Source organism: Podarcis pityusensis, assembly GCF_964106645.2.
Source record: "Podarcis pityusensis genome assembly, chromosome: 6".
Classification (NCBI taxonomy): domain Eukaryota; kingdom Metazoa; phylum Chordata; class Lepidosauria; order Squamata; family Lacertidae; genus Podarcis; species Podarcis pityusensis.
The window spans coordinates 11,982,326-12,004,087 of NC_138030.1; the positions used below are offsets into that span (position 1 = coordinate 11,982,326).

At 43.3% G+C, this 21,762-nt stretch overlaps 1 long non-coding RNA gene across 1 annotated transcript; it reads left to right on the forward strand.

Annotated features, from left to right (window-relative positions):
- The first annotated feature begins 5,826 nt into the window (after window positions 1-5,826).
- Window positions 5,827-6,823, forward strand: LOC308480277. The gene is made up of 2 exons (XR_013987986.1): window positions 5,827-6,007; window positions 6,242-6,823. It is a non-coding gene; the product is annotated as an uncharacterized lncRNA (long non-coding RNA).
- Window positions 6,824-21,762: the final 14,939 nt, after the last annotated feature.

Genomic DNA, 21,762 nt, shown 5'->3' on the forward strand with positions numbered 1-21,762 from the left:
TTCGTCTTGCGAAGCACGGTCCGTCGCAACTGCGCCTCTTGAAGCGGCTTTAAGAAAAAAGCGCCAGACGTTTTCGTCTTGCGAAGCAAGCCCATAGGGAAATTCGTCTAGCGAAGCAACGCAAAACTGAAAAAACTTTTCGTCTAGCGAGTTTTTCGTCTTGCGAGGCATTCGTCTTGCGGGGCACCACTGTAATCAGTAGAGATGCATATTTTAAAATTTTTCTAATGTTGTAAGGTAAAGGTAAAGGGACCCCTGACTATTAGGTCCAGTCGTGACCGACTCTGGGGTTGCGGCGCTCATCTCGCTTTATTGGCCGAGGGAGCCAGCGTACAGCTTCCGTGTCATGTGGCCAGCATGACTGAGCCGCTTCTGGCGAACCAGAGCAGCGCACGGAAACGCCAAGATGTTTAAAAAGGAGTTGAGAACACCATATGGCCTAGGCCCTTCTGTTTTGCTTTCAGATTTTTCCGAGGCTACACCCCCCTCACAATTAAGTGGTTTGTGAATTTGTTTGATGCACTTTCCCCCAAACCAGCTTCCATCCGATTAGAAAATGGACACTGCTATTGAGCTGAGGGGTGTACATTTCAGGCAACCGTTGGGCATGGGCAGATGACAACGAACTATCCCCACCCACTTTCTGGTCTGTACAGGAATGTAAGAATGTGACAGTGAGAGGAAATGACCTTTCTGCATCTCAAAGGCGCTAATGTGTACATACGCTCAGATAGAAAAGGATCCATGCAAGCAGCCTCGGTTTCCATTTCCTCCCTTCCATTTATCTTCATGTTCAAAGTCTTCCCAATATTTGCAAGTTCTCAGATGAAAAGCAACAGCACATACCATAATGAGGTACTATTAGGATGGAAGGCCTTGCCTAAATGACCTTCCAAAGCACCCAGTCAACAAAGTAAACTAGGAATGAGTTCTTGTATTCACTTTGCTAACTGATGCGTATTGATGTATTGTGGTCCACAGTGGCGTGTCTATGAAGTTTCTCATCTGATCTGGCAGACTATTCCACTGAGACATAGTAAGCCTTGGAATGTACATGTTAGGAGATAAAGTGAGCAGATCAAGGGATATTCTAAGCCAGTTTTATGGGGATGCTTAAGCACTGATCACCTCTGATTCTCTACCCCACTTTTTTCTGCATCGCAACTGGCCTGAAACTCTTGCTCAGACGACATTTCCCCATATACCCCCATCACCAGCATCAAAGGAACTGTTTCCACCACCAAACCTTGCAACCTAACAAACATTGCTCTGTTTTTGTGCTCCTCCTCTAACCCACAGGTAGCAAAGAAGCACAACCAAAATAAAAAGAGTATTTCAATGGGTTATCAAAAATGCGAGGGCTACTTGCTGCAAAATGATAGCTTTAAACACAGCAGTGTTTGCTATTTTTCATAAAATTAAGGGAAGACTTTCAAACATTCATTTGGTGAAAGGTATGCATTGCAGGTGAGTGGGATCTATCACATACTAAATTTATATTTGGGGTGTCCCAGTATATGTCTGTTCTGGATTTGAAATGGTTCCGTATTTTTTAATTGCTTGGTTATATAAAATAGTTTTGAATGCTTTTACTGTGAAACTGCTTTGAGATGTTTTATGGGAAGTGATTCATGAATGGAATCAAATAAATGAATGAATTTTAGCAGAGGGCACAATCCTAGATAGCTCAGTTGACAAAGCACGAGACTCTTAATCGCAGGGTTCAAGCCCCACATGGGGCAAAAAGATTCCTGCATTACATGATAGCTTCCTTCCAATGTTCCTAGTACTTCCACTTCGTCAGTAAGTTCCTCTCTGTTGGTGAGAACCAAGTCCAAGATAGATTATCTCCTTGTTGCTTCTACCACTTTCTCGGAAATGAAATTGTCAGCAAGCCAATGGAGGAATTTGTTGGACCTGACATTCTTTTCAGAGTTTGACTTCTAACAGAGTAGTTGAAGTCTCCCATGACTACTAAATCTCTCATTTTTGAACGTCTGGTAATCTGCTGCAGGAAAGCATCACCCTAGTCTTCAGTTTGGCTTGGAGGTCTATAGCAGACACCCACAGTAAGTTCACTGCTGTTTTCCTGTCTACATTTTTTACCCATATACTCTCAATCTGCCTTTCATGCTCCAGTTCATGGATCCCTTCACAAGTGCACACCTCCTTTAAATATAATGCTGCTACTCCTCCCTTCCTGTTGAGTCTATTCCTTTTGAACTAGTTATACCCCTCAATTTCGCTAATGTCTATTAGGTCATATTTGCCATCCTGTGGCAAATTCATCTTGCTTGTTCCCAATACTCTGTGCATTAGTATAAACCATGAGTCTGTGGTAACCAATTGACGGAAACCAGCCGTCATTTTGGGGTGCAAGGCAAAGAAAAACACACACAAAGGCAAATATTTCCATGGACGGAGGGTAAAAAGCTCCTTCCTCTCTCTCCTCCGATTTTATTATCCTTTGTTCTCTCCAGCCGCATGGCTGCATTCCAGTGTCTCACGTTACCTACATCCGGTCAAGGCTTTTACCCACCCACAAACGATATAGGGTTACACTGCCCAGAGGGGGGGGAACATAACTCCATATGAGGTCATGCATTCCAATACATTGTAAAGCTCAGAGTGCTGGTCAGCCGAGGTCAGGGGGCACCCTGCAATATTACAAGCCTTTACCATGGCTATGACTCCCACATGCCCTCTTTCTTTATTTAATTAATCAGTACCAATACGGTTATATCGAGTGCGATAGGCGACTCTTGTGAGACCGGAAGCGGGCCGCGGACTGGAGAACCATGCAGTACATATAGAGATTATAGAAAGAATACATTGTATACAGCAACACAAAATAACGCAAATAACTACTATAATGATCACTAAAATCAATAAATGTCGAAGCCAACTTCCATCCGGAAGCCAAGAATATAAGAATTCTGATTCCAAGCTGCATGGTAGCTTCCTTTCTAGTTTATTAGCCATGCACTGGTGTCACTTCTATAGCACTGAAATTGGTCATTGTATGTTCCTGTAAGAGAACAAGAGCTATTAAACATGAATTTCAATGTATACTGACAGTTTGGATGTATGCCCCATGATTCTTTCCCCTCCTTAATTTGAAAATAAATGGGTGCAGGCTCATGGAGGGTCAAGTGTACTGGGGGCCAAAAAGATTGCTTAGGGGATATAATATTAGTAAATCGAAAAGATCCATTGACAGGCACATCATGAAACATTATGCCTAAATGACTCGCAAAAGGGTGGCATGTGCATACATAACCAACATTTAGAAGCATGCAATAAACTGGTAAACATAATCATATCTTGTACAAAAATATTATTCCTCCATATCTTATGATAATTTTCTACCCTAAAAGTCTTATTCAACAATGCTGTTCTTATAGTTCGAGAGTGGCTGAGCCGTGGATGCTGCCAGCCAGAGTAGGATTCAGGCGACAGCTGCTTGCCAGCCGATAAGGTGAAATATGGTGGTTTCAACTGGACTGGGTCATCTGCTTCTCTTCCTTGTATAATGGAGCAGCAAAGGATGGCAAGGCAAATGGTTAGGAAGGCGCATCCGCGGTTAAAGACTCGCCATGGCCGCACGCATAGAGCTGGAACCCACAAAGGCTTGTCCTCGACGTCCACTGCCGCTTACCCTCATCCCCACGTGATCAGCGGGACAGGTCCATGCCATGTGGGATCAGGCAAGCGTCGGTACACCACCAAGGGGCAGGGGAGTGCCTCCTCCTTCCTAAAATGCAATTAAGCGGGGGTATGGGTCCTAAGATGTGGACATAAAAATATGGTTAAGTACAAAAAGAACTTGGTGAACAGCCGAAGGGATATCTGCTGTTGGTATGCTTCGGCCGCCAAGCTGTTTAAGCAATAGTGTTTTGAACGTCAGGTGTGCTCTTTCCACTATAGCTTGACCTGTGGAGTTAAAGGGTATGCCATGAGTTAATTTCACATTCCACAACATACAAAATTCTGAAAATGTTTTAGAAATATATGCTGGACCATTATCAGTTTTGATACGCGCAGGTTTACCCATGACTGAGAAACAGCGGATAGTGTGCTGAATGACATGCCGAGCTGTTTCCCCCCTCATGGGCGTAGCCCATATGAATCCCGAGTGGGTGTCCACCGTGAGGTGAACCTTGGAGAGTGGAGCCAACACAGGTGTGTGTGTGTGACATCCATCTGCCAACACGCCAATGCAGACGTGCCCCTAGGATTGACAGCATCAAAAGGAATGGCCAGCTGAGATTTAGAACAAGAAGCACATTGGGAAACTATATCCCTTGCTTGGGCCAAAGGAATAGAAAACTGCTTTGCCAATGCTTTCGCAGGAAGGTGAAAGGTGTTATGACATAGTATAGGATCAGAAAAGAGAGAAAAGGCAGAAATGTTCTTTAGTGCTGCATCTGCTCTTGCATTGCCCTCTGCTAAATACCCTGGGTGCGATGTGTGGGAGCGAAGATGTGCAACATAATAAGGGAACTCTCTGTGCTGAAGTAAGGCCTGCAGGGCAAGAAACAAGGAAAACAAGTCAGAATCCAAGGAAGGAGTTATATAAGATATTGGTAAAATAGCAAAAAGGCGATATACATACTGAGTATCCACAATAAGATTGAAAGGTTGAGTAGAAAAGGATTGAAAGGCAAGAATCACAGCCGCTAGCTCTGCTCGCTGGGCAGAAGACTGAAGGGGTAAATAACCATTTCCATTTTCCTCCCTCCTCCCATGTCACCACCCCCCTACTTTTCGTTCCATCCGTGAAGAGGGTTAGTGCAGAGGGGAGAGGTGTGAGAGACAAGGGGGTAGCCAAACATAGGTGACCTGTCTCAGAAATGTCAAACGGTCATCCTTTGGAGGGTTAAAAATGATGACACCTATAAAATCAGCCAAAGCAATTTGCACGGCAGCATTTGTGATCAATAAATGCTGCTGTTCAGTCTGTGAAAAAGGCAAATAAATCGATGCAACATCAAAACCGCTCAAAGCTATCGCTTGTGAATGTCCTTTGAAAACAGTGTCTGATGTGGATTCAATTACTGAATAATGTTCTTCGATGGGATGTGCGGTAAATGTAACCATTCTATAATGCAGATAGTCTTCTTCTTGTTCCGCCTGAGCATATAAAATTCCTGTTGGCAACAATGGTGTAGCAAACACTGCCAGATGCAGCTTGTATGCAGCACCTCTAGGTGGCGCATGCGGAAAGGTTTCAATGCTTCACTCACAAAATGTTGACAAAGTGTAGGGGAGTTCCGCATGCCTTGAGGCAGGACAATCCACTGATATCGCTGGTTGGGCTGCGAATTGTGATATACTGGCAATGTAAAAGCAAACTGTTCCTTGTCTGCTGGAGCCAGTGGGATGAAGATGGTTCAATGTGGCCGAAAGTCAATTGTTCAGAAATAAGCTGTTCAGAAACAAGATGGTGTCATTGCTGTGGATTTTCCTTTTGGTGGAGGCCACCGTTCTACCCACACTGAGGTATCGGTGATCCTGGTTTGCCACGCTGGAAACGTTGTATCGGTGGCTACAGGCTGGTTTTTATTTTGCGCTGCCACCAGCAGATGAGCTGCTGTACCTACAGACTGACAAATGCGAAGCATGGCTGCTGTGTCTGTGGCAGGATTGTGTATTATCGGTTGTAACGCAACCTTACAATCCTCATTGGCATTTCCAAAGGCCAATTGTTTGATAATTATTTGTTTGGCTTCAGGATTTTCCATTTGGCTACTCACTGCTGTAATCAGCCTGTCCATAAAGGAAGAATATGATTCTCTTGCCTCTTGCCTGACTGAACTCCACCTTGACTGAATACTGGGTTCTGGGATTTTTCTCATTGCTTGTTTAGCAGCAAGAGCAGTATCCCTCAATAAGATCTGCAGCAGTGTGGCTTGTACTGAAGCCTGAGCGAAGGGCCCACGCCCCATCATAGCATCCATCACATCTGCGAGGGTAAGATTAGGATTATTCCCTCTTGCTTGTTGCAGTAAGGCAGGAGCATAACCACGACAGGCGATTTCCCATTCATGAGCAAATAATTCACCAGCTGATGGGGGTAAAACTGTACGTGCCAAAAGCTTGATGTCATCTGGCACCAACAGCTGGGCTAATGTGGCTTCCAAAAGCGCCTGTGTGAATGGTGCTTGAAGTCCATTTGTCCTGACTGACAATTGGAGCTCTTTCAAGATTTTAAAGTCAAAAGGTTGGTGCTGGGCTTGAGTTCCTGCTGGAGCACCAGCAGGGGGCACAATAACAGGGAATGCCAGGGTATCCTGAGATAAGGAACAGGCAAGGGCTGCACGTTGAAAGGGGGTAGCTGGTTCTGCTGCTGAAAGAGCAGGGTCATTTCCAGCCAGACCACGGTATTTTTGCAGGATTGGGTCCTCTGGTGAGGAACTGTAATCTGGAGGTTTGGGTTCTGGAGCTGCTGGCAGGGCAAGGATTGGAACAGATGGCAGAACAGCAGACTGAATTAAAGAAGCTGGAGGTTGTGCTGGCAATGCAGCCAGGGAGATATTTTTTGGTGATAAAGAACCCATAGCATATCGAACCTTGCACCAAGCATTTAAAATTCGAACACCTATGGAGGGATGCCCATGAAAATGTGTCCCTATTTTGTCCCAAAGTTTCAGTTCCCATGTTCCGTCCAAAGGGAACCAGGAACAGTGTTCATGAATGCACAGAATAAGCTGTATCAAATCACCCTCTGGAACTTCCAATTTGTTGGAGGAGAGGAGAAATTTTAAGTCTTTTAAAAATTTCTGTTGGGGAGTAGTCAAAGAGCTGCCCATTTTTCAAAAATCAATATAATAGAAGGGATCGAACTCACCGGGATCTTTTTAAGATGATTAGCGCTTGCAATCCTTGCCGGACGTAGTGAGCCGATGATAAGCACTGCTTGGATCGAAAATCCTCTCACAGTTTCTTTTAAAATCCTCTTAGTCTGCCTCAGACTGTTTGCTTCAAGTTGCTTCTTTTTTCTCTTTTAAAAACCTCAGCCGTATCCTTTTATTCTTCCTCAGAGAGGGCACCACTTGTGGTAACCAATTGACGGAAACCAGCCGTCATTTTGGGGTGCAAGGCAAAGAAAAACACACACAAAGGCAAATATTTCCATGGACGGAGGGTAAAAAGCTCCTTCCTCTCTCTCCTCCGATTTTATTATCCTTTGTTCTCTCCAGCCGCATGGCTGCATTCCAATGTCTCACGTTACCTACATCCGGTCAAGGCTTTTACCCACCCACAAACGATATAGGGTTACACTGCCCAGAGGGGGGGGGAACATAACTCCATATGAGGTCATGCATTCCAATACATTGTAAAGCTCAGAGTGCTGGTCAGCCGAGGTCAGGGGGCACCCTGCAATATTACAAGCCTTTACCATGGCTATGACTCCCACATGAGTCATTCCCTCCACTGTATCCTTCTTGTAGTTTCCTGGCCTTTAGCAGCTTTCTGTACCACCACATCAGTTTTCTATGTCTCAATGAAGCTATTATCCCCAGTACCAGCTGCTCCCCTGTCATCTGTAATATTGGCTCCCTTCCTTTCCACTCAGGATTTAGTTTTAAGCTATCTTGATCAGGTTCGCAAGACTCTTAGCAAACACATTCTTGACAACCACTGTGAGGTGCAACCCATTTCTTGCCAGAAGTCCTTCCTCAAGGAAGTGGAAATCATGGTCCAAGAAACCAAACCTTTCCTGATGACACCACCTGCCCAGCCAGTGGCTTACTTCCAATATTTTCATCCTTCTTTCTGGCCCATGACCTTCAACAGGAAGGAGTGATGGGAAAACCACCTGTACCCCCCAAACCCTTCAGCTTCCTATCCAGAATACCTAAGACAGACCCTCATCTTTAAAGCACCGTCTATAAATCTTCCGTATCCCCCTTACCTTGGCAAATGACATAACACTCAGCCGAGAAAGGGAATCTTTTGAGAAAGCTGGCTTTGTCAGAATGCCGTTTAAAACCCTCTCGCTGTTTGTGCTCACTGCTGTGCTCATTGTTAGAATTTCCTTTCAACAGACATCTGTAAGCATTCAAGAACAGCAAGAGATCCTTTTCTGTTGCTGAAATCCCTGTGTGGTTTCTTTCTAGCATCTGTTGTCCCTATATTGTTGAGAGGGAAACATCATGAGCAGAAATCGCTGATAGATGCTGGCAATCCAACGGCGGCTTGTGCATTGGCCAGTGGCTGTGAGCTGCATGCCAGTTAGTCCAATTTAGTCAATAGGACTAAGTCCAAGAACCCCAGAGCTTCTCCCACCCCCAACCCCCATATGCCTTTCATTTAAGGTTCCTGTGCATGTTGTCTGAAAAGAGCCGGAAACCTGTGTCTATTCCCTCCCATTCATATGCTGAAAGGGTCATATTTAATATTTGTGCACACAAACTATAGTACTTCTTTCTTCAGAATACATTTGACTCTGTAGGGCTATTTTCCTTTTGTTGTTCATGCTAACTTTTACTGGCCAGCACATGATGCCTCTATTGATAACTATTTGAGAATATTTTCATTAGTTTGCAGCCAGCTAAGCCATACTCTGAGAAGACCCATTGGAATAATAGTCCTTCTTTAAAACAACTTTTTCTTATATAACAGTAGCATGCAAAAAACAAGGCAATTCATAGAAGTCATATTTATTTTGTTTAGTATGCAATACTCTTTAATGTTATTAATCTTATTTTCATAATATATAAGGAGAACGTAAAGGACAATGCATTATTTCTTCTCAAGCTACCAAAACTGTCCAGGAAAGTTTTGTGAAGCTGGTATGGCAGTCCCAGTTTCAATAGTTCTTGACCATAGAATAAATCCATACCACAGCCCCATGAAATCATATTGCACGTTTCTTTGTTCTGTTGCTTGAACTTGCTTTGTTAATCTTCCCATTAAGTTGTATTTGGTTTTCCAATTCATTCCTATTGCCCGCCTTGCTGCAGCTAATAACATTGATAACATCCCTTTGTATGGTACATCTAAATATTGGTCGTCAAATATATTCCACAACACCAGTAAGAACATAAGAAGAGCCTGCTGGATCAGTCCAGAAGCCTGCCCACCTAGGTCAGTATCCTGTTCTCAAAGTGCCCAACCAGATGTTTGTGGGAAACCCCAAAGTGGGATCTGAGTGCAAGAGCACTCTCTCCTGCTGAAGTCTCCAGAAACTGGTAATTCAGAAGCATTGCTTCTTCTAACCATGGATATAGGGCATAGCCATCATAGGTGGTAGCTATTGATAGCCTTCACCTCCATGAATTTGTCCCAGTCCTCTTTTAAATCTTATAGGCTGGTGGCCATCACTGACTCCTGTGGGAGTGAGTTCCATAGTGTAACTGTTGTCATGAACGTGGCCCCCCAATGCACAGTGGAAGAGTCGGCCTAAGAAACTGAGCTAAGAGAACAAGGGGCTGACTCTGCAGATGAGAGCTGTTTGTCAGAGTTTAGAGAGGACAGCTCAGCCCGCCCCCTCCTTCCCAGGAAAGAAGCTGTTAGCTCCCAAGGAGAGGAAGAGTTGGAAGATGGCCAGAGTGTTGCCAGGCAACCATCAGATAAACCAGAGTCTGAGGCTGGGTCTTCTGGGAGTGAGGAGGAGATGGGCCAGCGGTTCAGTCCCCGTACTGGGAGGTGGGAGAAGCTCAGAGAACAATGAAAGGGAAGGAGAAGAAAGGTGGGATTTTGGTGTTCTTCCTGTTGGGGGAGGGATGATGAGTCAGACTGAGCAACTACTGTTAATGAGCACAGGCAGAAAGGCTGAGCTCTGGATGTGTTTCTTCTTGTAAATAAACTTACACAAAACTAATGGAGAGTTGTTGCTGCTTATCAGGCTGTTTGCTTGCCAGAGATCATTATAACTGCACACTGCTTGAAGTAGTATTTTCTTTTGTCCGACCTGAATCTTCTGACATTCAGCTTCATTAGATGTCCACAAGTTCTAGTAATCAGGAAGGTGACTAGCTTATGCCCATTGATATCAGCTGGAACATGGATACATACACAAACATACAAAGTCGTCTGTAAGCAGCCCATTCCTAAGTTGCGAGTGTAATCCTGTTGTCGATCCATTTATTAAAGGGGACTGTATCTTTATTCTCCCAGTTCACCAATACCAGTCTCTTGGCTCCCATTAGGGTACATAGAATCCATTTTCATTGACCCAGTGTTAACTGATCTGTAGGCTTGCAATCGAGGGAAGATGGAAGGCTCCACTAACCCACCCAAGTTATGTCAGCCTCCAGGAACAAACAGAAGATTACTTTTTTGCACAAGTGCAGTGGATGATGCTCAATGTCAATATATGTGCAATAACACAGGGCAGGGATGAGAGGGGAGCTGAGGGGAGGTAAGAGCAAGCTGGCAGGAGCTAGAAGATCCTCCTGTTGCTAAGATCAGACAGTGAGAAGATAGAACTAGCCCGACTTGAAAGCTTTTGGAGGGGTCAGAGTTCTCCACTGGCCTGTTCTTGCTGGACTGACTAGTTTGCTTGCAAGGCTGGTTTGATGTTCATCTTCTGAAACTTCCTGCCTTATCCTGACCCAGCAGTAGATATAGGGCTTAGACCACCCCATAGGCCTCTGATCTGCTGCTGACAATTTCATTCCTCAAACAAATTGTGATGCATTATACAGGGTGAGAGTGTGCATGTGTGTTAAATATTTTAAAAGACTCCTCTACATGCACTATGCCTCCATGAGAAAACACAGTCAGATCTGCTTCCAGCTCTGCATTGCCAGAGAGAGAGAGAGAGAGAGAGAGAGAGAGAGAGAGAGAGAGAAAGAATTCATTTAGTTTGCAACATTTATATACCATTTGATTAGAATAAAACCTCTAAGTGAGGGGTCAGCAAACATTTTCAGCAGGGGGCTGGTCCACTGTCCCTCAGACCTTGTGGGGAGCCAGACTATATTTTGAAATAAAAAATGAACGAATTCCTATGCCCCACAAATGACCCAGAGATGCATGTTAAATAAAAGGATACATTCTACTCATGTAAAAACACACTGATTCCCAGACCGTCTGCGGGCCGGATTTAGAAGGCAAATGGGCCAGATCTGGCCCCAGGTCCTAAGTTTGCCTACCCATGGGTTTGCAAAAAAAAATTTAAAACATCACAATTATCAGCGAAAGGCAGTTAAAAACATGTATTTAAAAACATCCAGAAGGTAAATAAAATTAAGAGTAAGCAACAGGAGCTTAAAATAAATGCCAACATTTTGTTTGAGGTCAGGAATGGAAATTGCACAAGCAAATATGAGCAGTGTTTACTTTCTTTTCTTTTTCTTTTTAGTCCTCAAATGATACGTACATAAATAACCATGGGGCATTTCACATATTACTTTTTTTAAAAAAAAAAAAAAATCTATTTTACATATACAAGCGGAATAAAAACATAAACATATGTTTTAACTCCCCTTGTGAATCTTAATATAATGATTTTCCCCTCTGCATCTCTTTCATAATTCCATTCTTATAAATACTTTATCATTCCATAGTTCAAATTTTTAATACAAGTTTTAGGTCAATCCTACCAATGTGTGTCATTGTTTACAATAGTTTTTCAAATAGGTTATAAACTTTCCCCATTCTTTATTAAAGAATGCCTATCCCTGGTTTCTAATTCTTCCTGTAAGTTTTGCCATCTCGGTGTAGTTCATCAGTTTTATCTGCTACTCTTCCTTGGTCAGAGTTGTACTATCTTTCCATTTCTGGGCTAACAGAATCCACACCGCCGTGGTCATGTACACAGCAGCGGAGGAAGCCGCTTGGGTGCCTGGGGTCGTGCGCCCAGGGGTGTGGCGAGCCACCCATAGGGGCGGGGTGCACCATGGGGCCTCCGGAGTCTGCCTGCTTCCTCCCACTCAGCCACTCTACAGCTTGGGGGGGGGGGGAGGCAACGAGCGGACCATTTGGGCAATGCGAAGCCTGCACAAGCCCAAGCCACTGTGTCTCTCTCAGAAGAGACTTGTTGCTTGGGTGTGCTGCAGGGCCTGTGGTGAGTGCTGCTTGGCATTTTGTCACCCCCCTCAGTAGTGACATCTGGGGCAGTCCGCGCCCATCGCACCCCCCTTCCTCTGCCCCTACACGTACATGAATAGTTTCATCTGGTTCTTTAGAATCTCTGGACCTAAGAGAAAACCTTCTGGTTTCTTAGGAAAAGTTTTTATTTCCTAAGTTTTTATTTTTTCAATCCATTATATATCATTTCCCACAAGTCTTTTATCATCTTACATGACCACCACATGTGATAAAAGTACCCTCTTTCTCTTTCATTTCCTGCATGGACTTCGATTTGTACATTTTAGCTAATTTGCTAGCAGTTAAATACCAACGATACATCATTTTCATATAGTTCTCCAGGGGCATTTCACTCTTCCACTGAAATGCATTCAAGTTACTTCATAGAATAATCGAATAGTAGAGTTGGAAGGGACACCAAGGGCCATCTAGTCCAACCCATTGCAATGCAGGAATCTCGACTGCATTAATTGCATAGGTTTAGGCCATAGTGGATAGAGAGATGAATAACGTAGATTTTAGAAGAAGTCAAACTAGAGTGAAATAGAAACAGGCCTGATTGCAATGAAATCTCCACGAGAAAATATTTAGCCAGGCTACCCTCCGCCATCTACAATATAAAGTGGTACATTCCCAGAACGGTTTTACCATCCCATTTATTGCTAATGTGACCTAGATCTTAGGGCAGTTTTCCTCCCGTTCTGTTCAGTCCTGTCCTGTCCAGTGGGGGAATGAGAATGCTAAATAAGTTTTGCTGCTCTCCAAAAGTCTCTGCAAACCACATTCAGATTTCCCTGGACTCTGTGATTTTGCTTGAAGCAAAAGGCAGAGGAGAATTTGATGGTTCCAGCTTGGGGGGGGGGACGTCTTTGAAGGAGAACAAAAAACACGACACCACAACAACACTAGCAAAGCTTCCCCGAGGGGTTCTGCACATCTCTCTCTGCAAGCACGGAGCACATTGTGCTATCAAGTGATTCTTTGCTGGAAACCAGACGTGCCAGAAATATGGTTTTCTTTGATTAAAAAGATGGTGGCACAGCTATGCTGATATCGTGATACTCTGGAGCCTGGTAGTGCAAGATTTTGCCAGCACGTGAGCCTCACTTTAACTGATTTACATAAAGCTCACAGGAGTAGAATGTGATACTACTCAAATAACATTATTCTTCCATTGTGCTGTTGGGTTTATTAATAGCTGCCCCATAAACAATAAAGCCTACTCGAGCATGAAATGCGTTTATGTGAATGTGCTCATTACCTTGACATTAAAGCACTGTGGATTTTAGGTACTATAACGCCATTTATTATATGACTCCATCCTTCCTTCTGAGCAAAGAGACCATGGAAGGGGGAGGAGGAAAAGGCCAAATGGAATAATTCCAGCCCAAAGTGTCAGTGATTTTTTCCTGATGTATTTAAAACAAATACCTGCTCTCCCTTCAAATCCTTTGATCTTTCAAATTAACCTAAAATGCACCCCCCCACACACAAGATTTGTAATGACATGGAACATTTCCCCTTTGGTGATTCGGAAGGCAGAACCATGAGTGAAATAGCTCATCTTTGCCATTAAGTATATAAAGGACAGAATCGAGGGATGAAAGCAAAATGGAGACACAAAGGCCGTTTTCAACATTTGAATCTTACAAAATGTAGTTCAAGTACGTGCCCGCCGGCCAGCTTTCAAATGCTTGAAATATTTTTTTTTTTAAAAAAAGGTGTCATAGAACAGGCTTTTTTCCTTGGTCTTAACTAATATGAGGGCAAGTCGCCTTTTATCGACTCATGGCTCCTAAAGTATACATGTGTGGATTTTTTTAGTTCGCACACACACACACCCTTTCATTTGTTTCAGGAATCAAAGTTCTGTGTGTGTGTTTGTGTGTGTGTGTGTGTGTGTGTGCATACGCGCTCTTGAAAAAGACCAAGTGTACTTTGAAATATAGCTCTGCTGACATTTTGCAAGAATATGAAAGGCAAAAGTTTAAGTAACTCTGTTGCTCCTTCAGCTTAAATAGACTCTCTGTCAAGAAGACATAGGCTTACATCTTATATCCACAGCCTTCATTGTAACATAGATGAACCATATCCATCTCTCTGCCCCTATTATTCTGTAAGATTCAGGGGCCAACTTCAGCTTCCCAAGGCATTGTGTTTGTTTGTTTGCTTATTTATTTATTTATCTAGCTAACTAGCTAACCCTGCCAGCCTCTTGAAACATATCAATCAAAACCTAGGGATGAGGAGTGAATTCAATTCAGTTACACATTTCATGCTAAAGCTGTCAAATTTGCGCTTTCTGAAAGAATATGAGAACCGAAACACAGCCAACGTTCAATCAGAATCATGAGTTTTCCAACCAAACGGTGTTGACAAAGATGCATGTTAGGGTGATGTGTGCATAAAAAAGGACATATTAGTGAAAATAACATAAAACATATTTGGAGAAATTGCTTGCAAAAATGTGCACATTTGTCAAAACGGCTTACAAAAATATGTTTGTTTGTTTGTTTGTTTGTTTGTTTGCTTGCTTGCTTGCTATTTTAAAAAATCTCAAATTGCTGCAGAAATGTGGAGAACTGAATTTAAGATTTGAAAAATGGGAAACTGAACCAACCAAAATTGACAGATCATTGTATCTCCATTGTGACCAAACTGAAAACAGAGTGAAAGGACCCTAAAACTGTAGCTTCTCGAAACCCAAAACTCAGATGAAACATTGAGAAATAAAAGCAGAAGCCCCCAATCTAAACACAAAGGGATATATCCAACACAATCATTCCGCTAGGCCAGTGGAATTTCCCTTCCCTCTGCTTCTCCTAATGGGCCCCTTCACCCACCCAAATTCTGCCCAAAGGACTGGGAGAACTCTCAGAGAAGATTTGTGGGTTCAGGGGGCCCTCAGGAAGAGGAGAGGGAAGGGAACTTCCATTGAACAAACAGATGTCATTCATTCTGATCATGCAATGACTTCATTGGATATCAAAAGATGTTGACATAAACAAAAAAATCTAGGAGAGTCCATCAAAGTCGTGGAGAAAACTGGAAATTTCATTTTTTTAAAAAAATGATATTTATTAAGGTTTCAAAGAGAAAATTACATAAATAAAAGAAAAAGAAAAAAAAGAAATAAAAATGAAAGAAAAATACAAAATACAGAAAAAAGATAAAAGACACTTAAAAAAAACACATCAATCTTTCCATGCCTTACATTCATTTCCTTGCTTCCCTGACCTCCTCACACCTCCCTTTTTTGTATTCCAGTTCTATTGGTTAATTCAGCAATTCCTTTCCCTCTTTGTTTTAATCTTAAACCTTTAACTTAATATATTATAACTTTGGATTTTCACCTGTTAACAATCCATTTTTACATACACCTTTATAACATTGCTGCTTAAACCACTTATCTTCATTCTGACATCATTCTAACATTCATTAATTTTGCAGTATTTCTGTAAATAGTCTTTAAATTTCTTCCAATCTTCTTCCACCGACTCTTCTCCCTGGTCTCGGATTCTGCCAGTCATTTCCGCCAATTCCATGTAGTCCATCACCTTCATCTGCCATTCTTCCAGAGTGGGTAAATCTTGTGTCTTCCAATACTTTGCAATAAGTATTCTTGCTGGAAAACTGGTAATTTCAACCCAGGCCTTTCCAATTAGCAGGGGAGCCGACTTAGGCCACAGGTTATGGCTGCCCAGTGCGCATGACATCATGACATCACATTGTGACAGGACGTCGTGATGTCATGAGCACCCCCAGCCTCAGAACCTGACTTCCAGTGCGACCGGAAGTAAGATTCAGAGGTCTTGCAAGGCCTTGGAAAGCATATATGAGATCTTGTGAGGCCTCAGAGATGCTGTCCGAAGCCTTGCAGGCACTGGAAGTTGTGTCAGGGGCCCTGAGGTATGGGTGTTGTGGGTGCTCGGGCATGCAAAGACCCCTATAGTTGGTGTCCCTGCCAATTAGAATCCATCATGCTCTCCACTAAACAAAACTCTAACTCTTAAATAAACTTAGTTGAGTACTAGAGGCTACACCCAAAGACTCAATGTTATTCCTTTTGTGATGACATTGGATGAACAGTACATCTGAAGTAATGAAGTAGGCTTGGCCTTTCCCAATGAGCGACATCAGTGATGTTCACTTAGTTGTGCTGAGCATTTCTCTCTGCTCTTTTCATTGTCTCAGGGACCACCTGAACATATAACAGGGTGGCGTTTGGACCATGGTTTAAAAAGCCACTGTCCCAGTTCACACACACAAGAAGCAACATTGATAAATTTAGAGGTGGGGTACCATTCCACAGCCCTTCCACCATGTAAATAAAATTACATGTGAGGTGGAAGCTCCAGACAATACCAACATACACGATGGCTTTACTCCTACTATCTTACCTCCTTTTCTCACCTCCCTGTATACCTGAAGGAATGTCCTCATCCCCATTGTTCAGTCTGGACACTAAGGTTTAGCTATAAGGGACTTCTGGTGGTTCCCTCATTTCAAGAGGGGAAGTTACAAGAGAACCAGGCAAAGGGCCTTCTCGGTAGCCATGCCTGCCCTGTGGAACACTGTCCCATCAGATGTCAAACAGACAAATAATTATACAACCTTCTATAGACTCCTGAAAACAGCCCTATATTGGGACACTTTTAATGTGTGATGTTCTGATGTGTTGCTGCTGCTGCTGTGTTTCTGTATACAGTGGTACCTCAGGTTAAGTACTTAATTCGTTCTGGAGGTCCGTACTTAACCTGAAACTGTTCTTAACCTGAAGCACCACTTTAGCTAATCGGGCATCCCGCTGTCGCTGCGCCGCCAGAGCACAATTTCTGTTCTCATCCTGAAGCAAAGTTCTTAATCTGAAGCACTATTTCTGGGTTAGCGGAGTCTGTAACCTGAAGCGTATGTAACCTGAAGCGTATGTAACCCGAGGTACCACTGTATTATGTCAGAAGCTGCCCAGAGTGGCTCAGTCAGATGAGTACAAATTATTATTATTATTATTATTATTATTATTATTATTATTATTGACTAGGGGGATAATTGAAGAAAGCAGGCCATTGGGTATATAGATTCCACACAGACAGCCCACCCTACATGAGATGTTATGGGATTTGTAGAGAAACCCATCTCCTCCCATATCTGAACTGCAACGTCATCCGCTGAGTCTACAAATTGGGTCTTAGAATAACAATGACCGACCATGTCATTATACAATAAATGTATCTGCAGGGAAAGACTGATGAACATATTTTAGTGCTGTGAATGACAAGTGTTTCCAACCAACCATGACTAAAAAGCAGACATAACCCTTTTTAATTATATGAAATCACCTCCTTCCTGCAGCCAGTTTACCCTCTTGATTATACCCCTGGGAAATAGGTTCAGTGAAAGATGTGTGGAACTCTCTCTTAGTGTTGCTTCATATTAGATACATCCTTTTGCATGTAACCTTGAAAGAAATGAGTGATGAGGCAAATTCAGAATGGGTGAGTTTGAGATAAGTGGGGATGAATCTCAACCCCCTTCCAAGTAGGTTTCTGGGCAAACAGCTTTCCCTTCTTTTTATTGGCACAAAACTTGCTTTGTCTGCATCCTGCTAAGATTTCATAGCAGCATGGAGAAAGTGTGCAAGCACAGATTTCTATTTTTACTTTTGGTCCCCCACCCCACCCCAGAAAAAGCAGTAATTTTCTATCTATTTGGGACTGTAGAAAACATCCTTGTTTTTTTTTCCCTACCACACTGCACATCATATGGTTAGCCACTTACCTATAGAGGAAATCACACACATACAACATATGCACCACAAAAGATTTTCTCTTTAATTCAACACGAACTAGAACATTATAGCTTCATTCCCAAGTTCGGCATGTTACTTCCCTTGCAATTTCACGGAGAGCTGGGGGTGGGGGGGTTGCTCTTCAGTTGTGCTATCTAAAATAAAGTCAAAGTGACATTTTTTGACGAGAATACATTGCCGGCTGCTTTGTCTTGCCTTTTCATTTCAGCTTTGTTAGATCTTTTGTTTCTTTGATGCTTGGAATATTGCACCATTTGGCTCTAAAACCTACATTAGAAGAGCATTAATTAAAGGCAGGCACGGCGCAATGGAGACACTGTTAAAATTATGCTTGAAGGTACAATGTAATTAATTTTGTACAAGCGAAACATAAAAGAGATCTGATGAGACCAGAGGAAATAGCAGCATATCCTCACCAAATGATAATGAGAAATACAATTGCAGATTAGACACAATATGAAAGGACATATGGACTAATTAGACTTCAAGGGAGAGAGTCAAAACAAAAGGGGGACCTGCTAAGTGTTCATCAAAATTAAATAAAGTAAACATAAGTTGGATCCCACCCCACCCCCTTTTCACCCCTCCTCCCTATTTCTTCGGCTAGGGCCGAAGTGTACCTGAAGGAGCTTCTCCACCCCCATCGTTCTGCCCAGACACTGAGGTCCAGCTCCGAGGGCCTTCTGGTGGTTCCCTCCCTGCGAGAAGTGAAGTTACAGGGAACCAGGCAGAGGGCCTTCTTGGTAGTGGCACCCACCCTGTGGAACACCCTCCCATCAGATGTCAAAGGAAAAAACAACTACCAGATTTTTAGGAGACATCTGAAGGCAGCCCTGTTTAGGGAAGCTTTTAATATCTGAAGGAGTATTGTGTATTAGTATTTTGTTGGAAGCCGCCCAGAGTGGCTGGGGAAACCCAGCCAGATGGGTGGGGAATGAATGAATGAATGAATAATAAGGGCACTGAGCCACATGAGCATGGAGCAGCCCTATCTAGAGATCATGAGGATTGAACCTGGGACTGTCTGCACAAAAAGCAGATTCTTTAGAGCAGATACTCTACAGCCCTTCTCTGGGGTTACAAGAGCGCCTGGTCTCCTGAAAGGCTGCCAGTTTTGCTGCGTGCCTAGTTTCTTCACACCGCACCTGGATTCAGGCGACCATTAATAATAATAACAGCAACCCATTTTCTCTCCTTCTTTAGAAAAGCAGCCCTAACTCACAATCTGTTATCATTCTGCTTCGGAACAAGCTTCTCTCATGCGATTTCAGAGAGGAAAATTGAAATCTGTTAAACTGTCCGGCATCATCAGCATTTAAGTCCAGGCTTACAAAATTGCAGAGTGAAAGTTTCATTCAGCAAACCCAGCCAAGTGGGAACTGATGTTGTCTAATATAACACAAATAAGAAGTTGCCTAACTGGGTTATTGATATGTGATGTGGTTTATATGTCAAGACTGACAGGCATTATTAAATATAGAGGGGGCAAACAAGGAAGTAAAAGTTTCATTGAAAAATGGCCTGTGTTTATTATGTATGGGAACAATATTGTTGCCGCTCTTCAGCAGGGGTACATTTGCCCTCACCCCTCTTCCTCAAAGAGGGCTCTGTTGGTTCCCAAAGGGAGGCTGTTGAGGGGCAGATCACGTGAGGCCTGATGTCCAATCAGGAAGGGGGTGGGCCAAGGCTTTATAAGCCTACTCCTTAGCTCTTCCTCTCCAGCTTTTGCTCCCTAGATAGACCTAGTGTGGTTTTGTTAGTTGACCATTTGGAATAACTGGTAGGAACGTTTTTGTGAAGAAGAAGAAGAGTTTGGATTTGATATCCCGCTTTATCACTACCCGAAGGAGTCTCAAAGCGGCTAACAATCTCCTTTCCCTTCCTCCCCCACAACAAACACTCTGTGAGGTGAGTGGGGCTGAGAGACTTCAGAGAAGTGTGACTAGCCCAAGGTCACCCAGCAGCTGCATGTGGAGGAGCGGGGATGCGAACCCGGTTCACCAGATTACGAGACTACCGCTCTTAACCACTACACCACACTGGCTCTCTTTTTGTGGGGGGTGGGAGTGGAATTCTTCAATCAGCCCTTAGGATCCTGCCTTTCTTCACCTACTGCATACTGCTGGGACTCATTGGATTGGCATTCTGGGGAGAAGCAGGCAATTTTATTTTCTTCCTTTGGTGTACCTTTGATTCCCTTGTCATCCGAAGACCCAACTGCTTCCTTAGCTGGTTTCCTGCTTGTATTGTTTTGGGTTTTTAATTTTTTTAAAATTTTAAATGTTGTGCTTTATGCTTTTAGTGTTGTGCCTTATTGTTTCTTTGTTTGTTTGTTTTTGTCTTTCTTTGGCCAAAGTTTGCTTTTCCCTCATTTCGACAGTAGGTTTCCCTCATTTCGACAACACTTCCATTTTCTGAAGGAAGCCTTGCCTCTAATATCAACCTTGACTTTGACCAGGCATCTTCTTGGCTCTGGCGGTACCTTTCTGCCTTATGCATTCTCATTGAGTTTCTGTCACTGAAGCTTTGAACAATCCCAGAGCATTTGGTTGCAATTTGACTGTCTTGACTTTGCCTTTTAGCTACCTTTTTACCAATCCCATGTTAGGATATTTCCGTTCCACCTTAAAAGGGAGCAGGCTTTGTGAGTCAGAGTCTGCGTATTTCCTGTTCACAGGATGTTTATGTTTTCTATTGCTTTCGTTTCTCTCTCTGTGTCATAGACACTGATGCAGGCAGTCATGTTTTTCTTTGTTCTGATCAACGCTGAATAAAACTTGTAAATAATGCTCTCCTGAGTGCGACTTCTGCTGTGCATTATCTGCTGATAAAGAGTGTGCATCGGCTCTAGAATGTTCTGGAGCTCATGTTGCTAATTGCTGATACTGTGTGTCTACGGGAGATCGATGGATCGTCTGGCAGCTGGCTTGGGGGCCATGATGGACTTTATCTCCCTGGCAGTATCCCAACATCCCATACCCTCCATCATTCGTCAGATGTAGATAGGGACATTTCTTCTTTTTTTTCAATTGCGTTTATTAAAGATTTTCTTGGGTTACAAAAGTATGTAAAGGTAAAGGTACCCCTGCCCATACGGGCCAGTCGTGTCCGACTCTAGGGTTGCGTGCTCATCTCACTCTAGAGACTGTGAGCCGGCGCCGTCCGAAGACACTTCCGGGTCATGTGGCCAGCGTGACGAAGCTGCAGCTGGTGAGCCAGCACCAGCGCAGCACACGGAAACGCCGTTTACCTTCCTGCTATAAAACAGTACCTATTTATCTACTTGCACTTAAGAGTGCTTTCGAACTGCTAGGTGGGCAGGAGCTGGGACCGAATGACTGGAGCTCACCCCGCCGTGGGGATTCGAACCGCCGACCATACGATCAGCAAGTCCTAGGCACTGCGGTTTTACCCACAGCGCCACCCGCGTACAAAAGTACATACATTGTCTCTATTTTCAGGTCATAGAGGCTTTTCTATAGATCAGTCACATCTGATGTGAGACATTAATGTTGTATACAGTATAAGGTTGGGGAAGATGAGAGGTGGAGAGAGAGAGAGTGGCGGGAGAGAGGGGTGTATGGTAAATTTATATTCTTTTACTTAATGTATTTGTGAGGTTTTTGTGCCATTGTCACATGGGTAGGTTCTCTTTCTATTCATCTATTACCGGTAGTTTTCAATGGCAGTGAGAGAGGTTGGGGACCCCAGGGCATGCTTTGTTGTCTCATTCCCCTCCAAAAGACCCTCCTCAACCCCTCATTTTTGTCATCCCCCCCTGAGAAAACACATTAATCACATCATTGTCTACTTGACCTTTTTCACTGGAGATGGTAGAAACCTGAACCTGAGATTTTCCACATGCAAAGCAATTGCTGTATCACTGAGCTTTGTACCATCCCCTGTATATT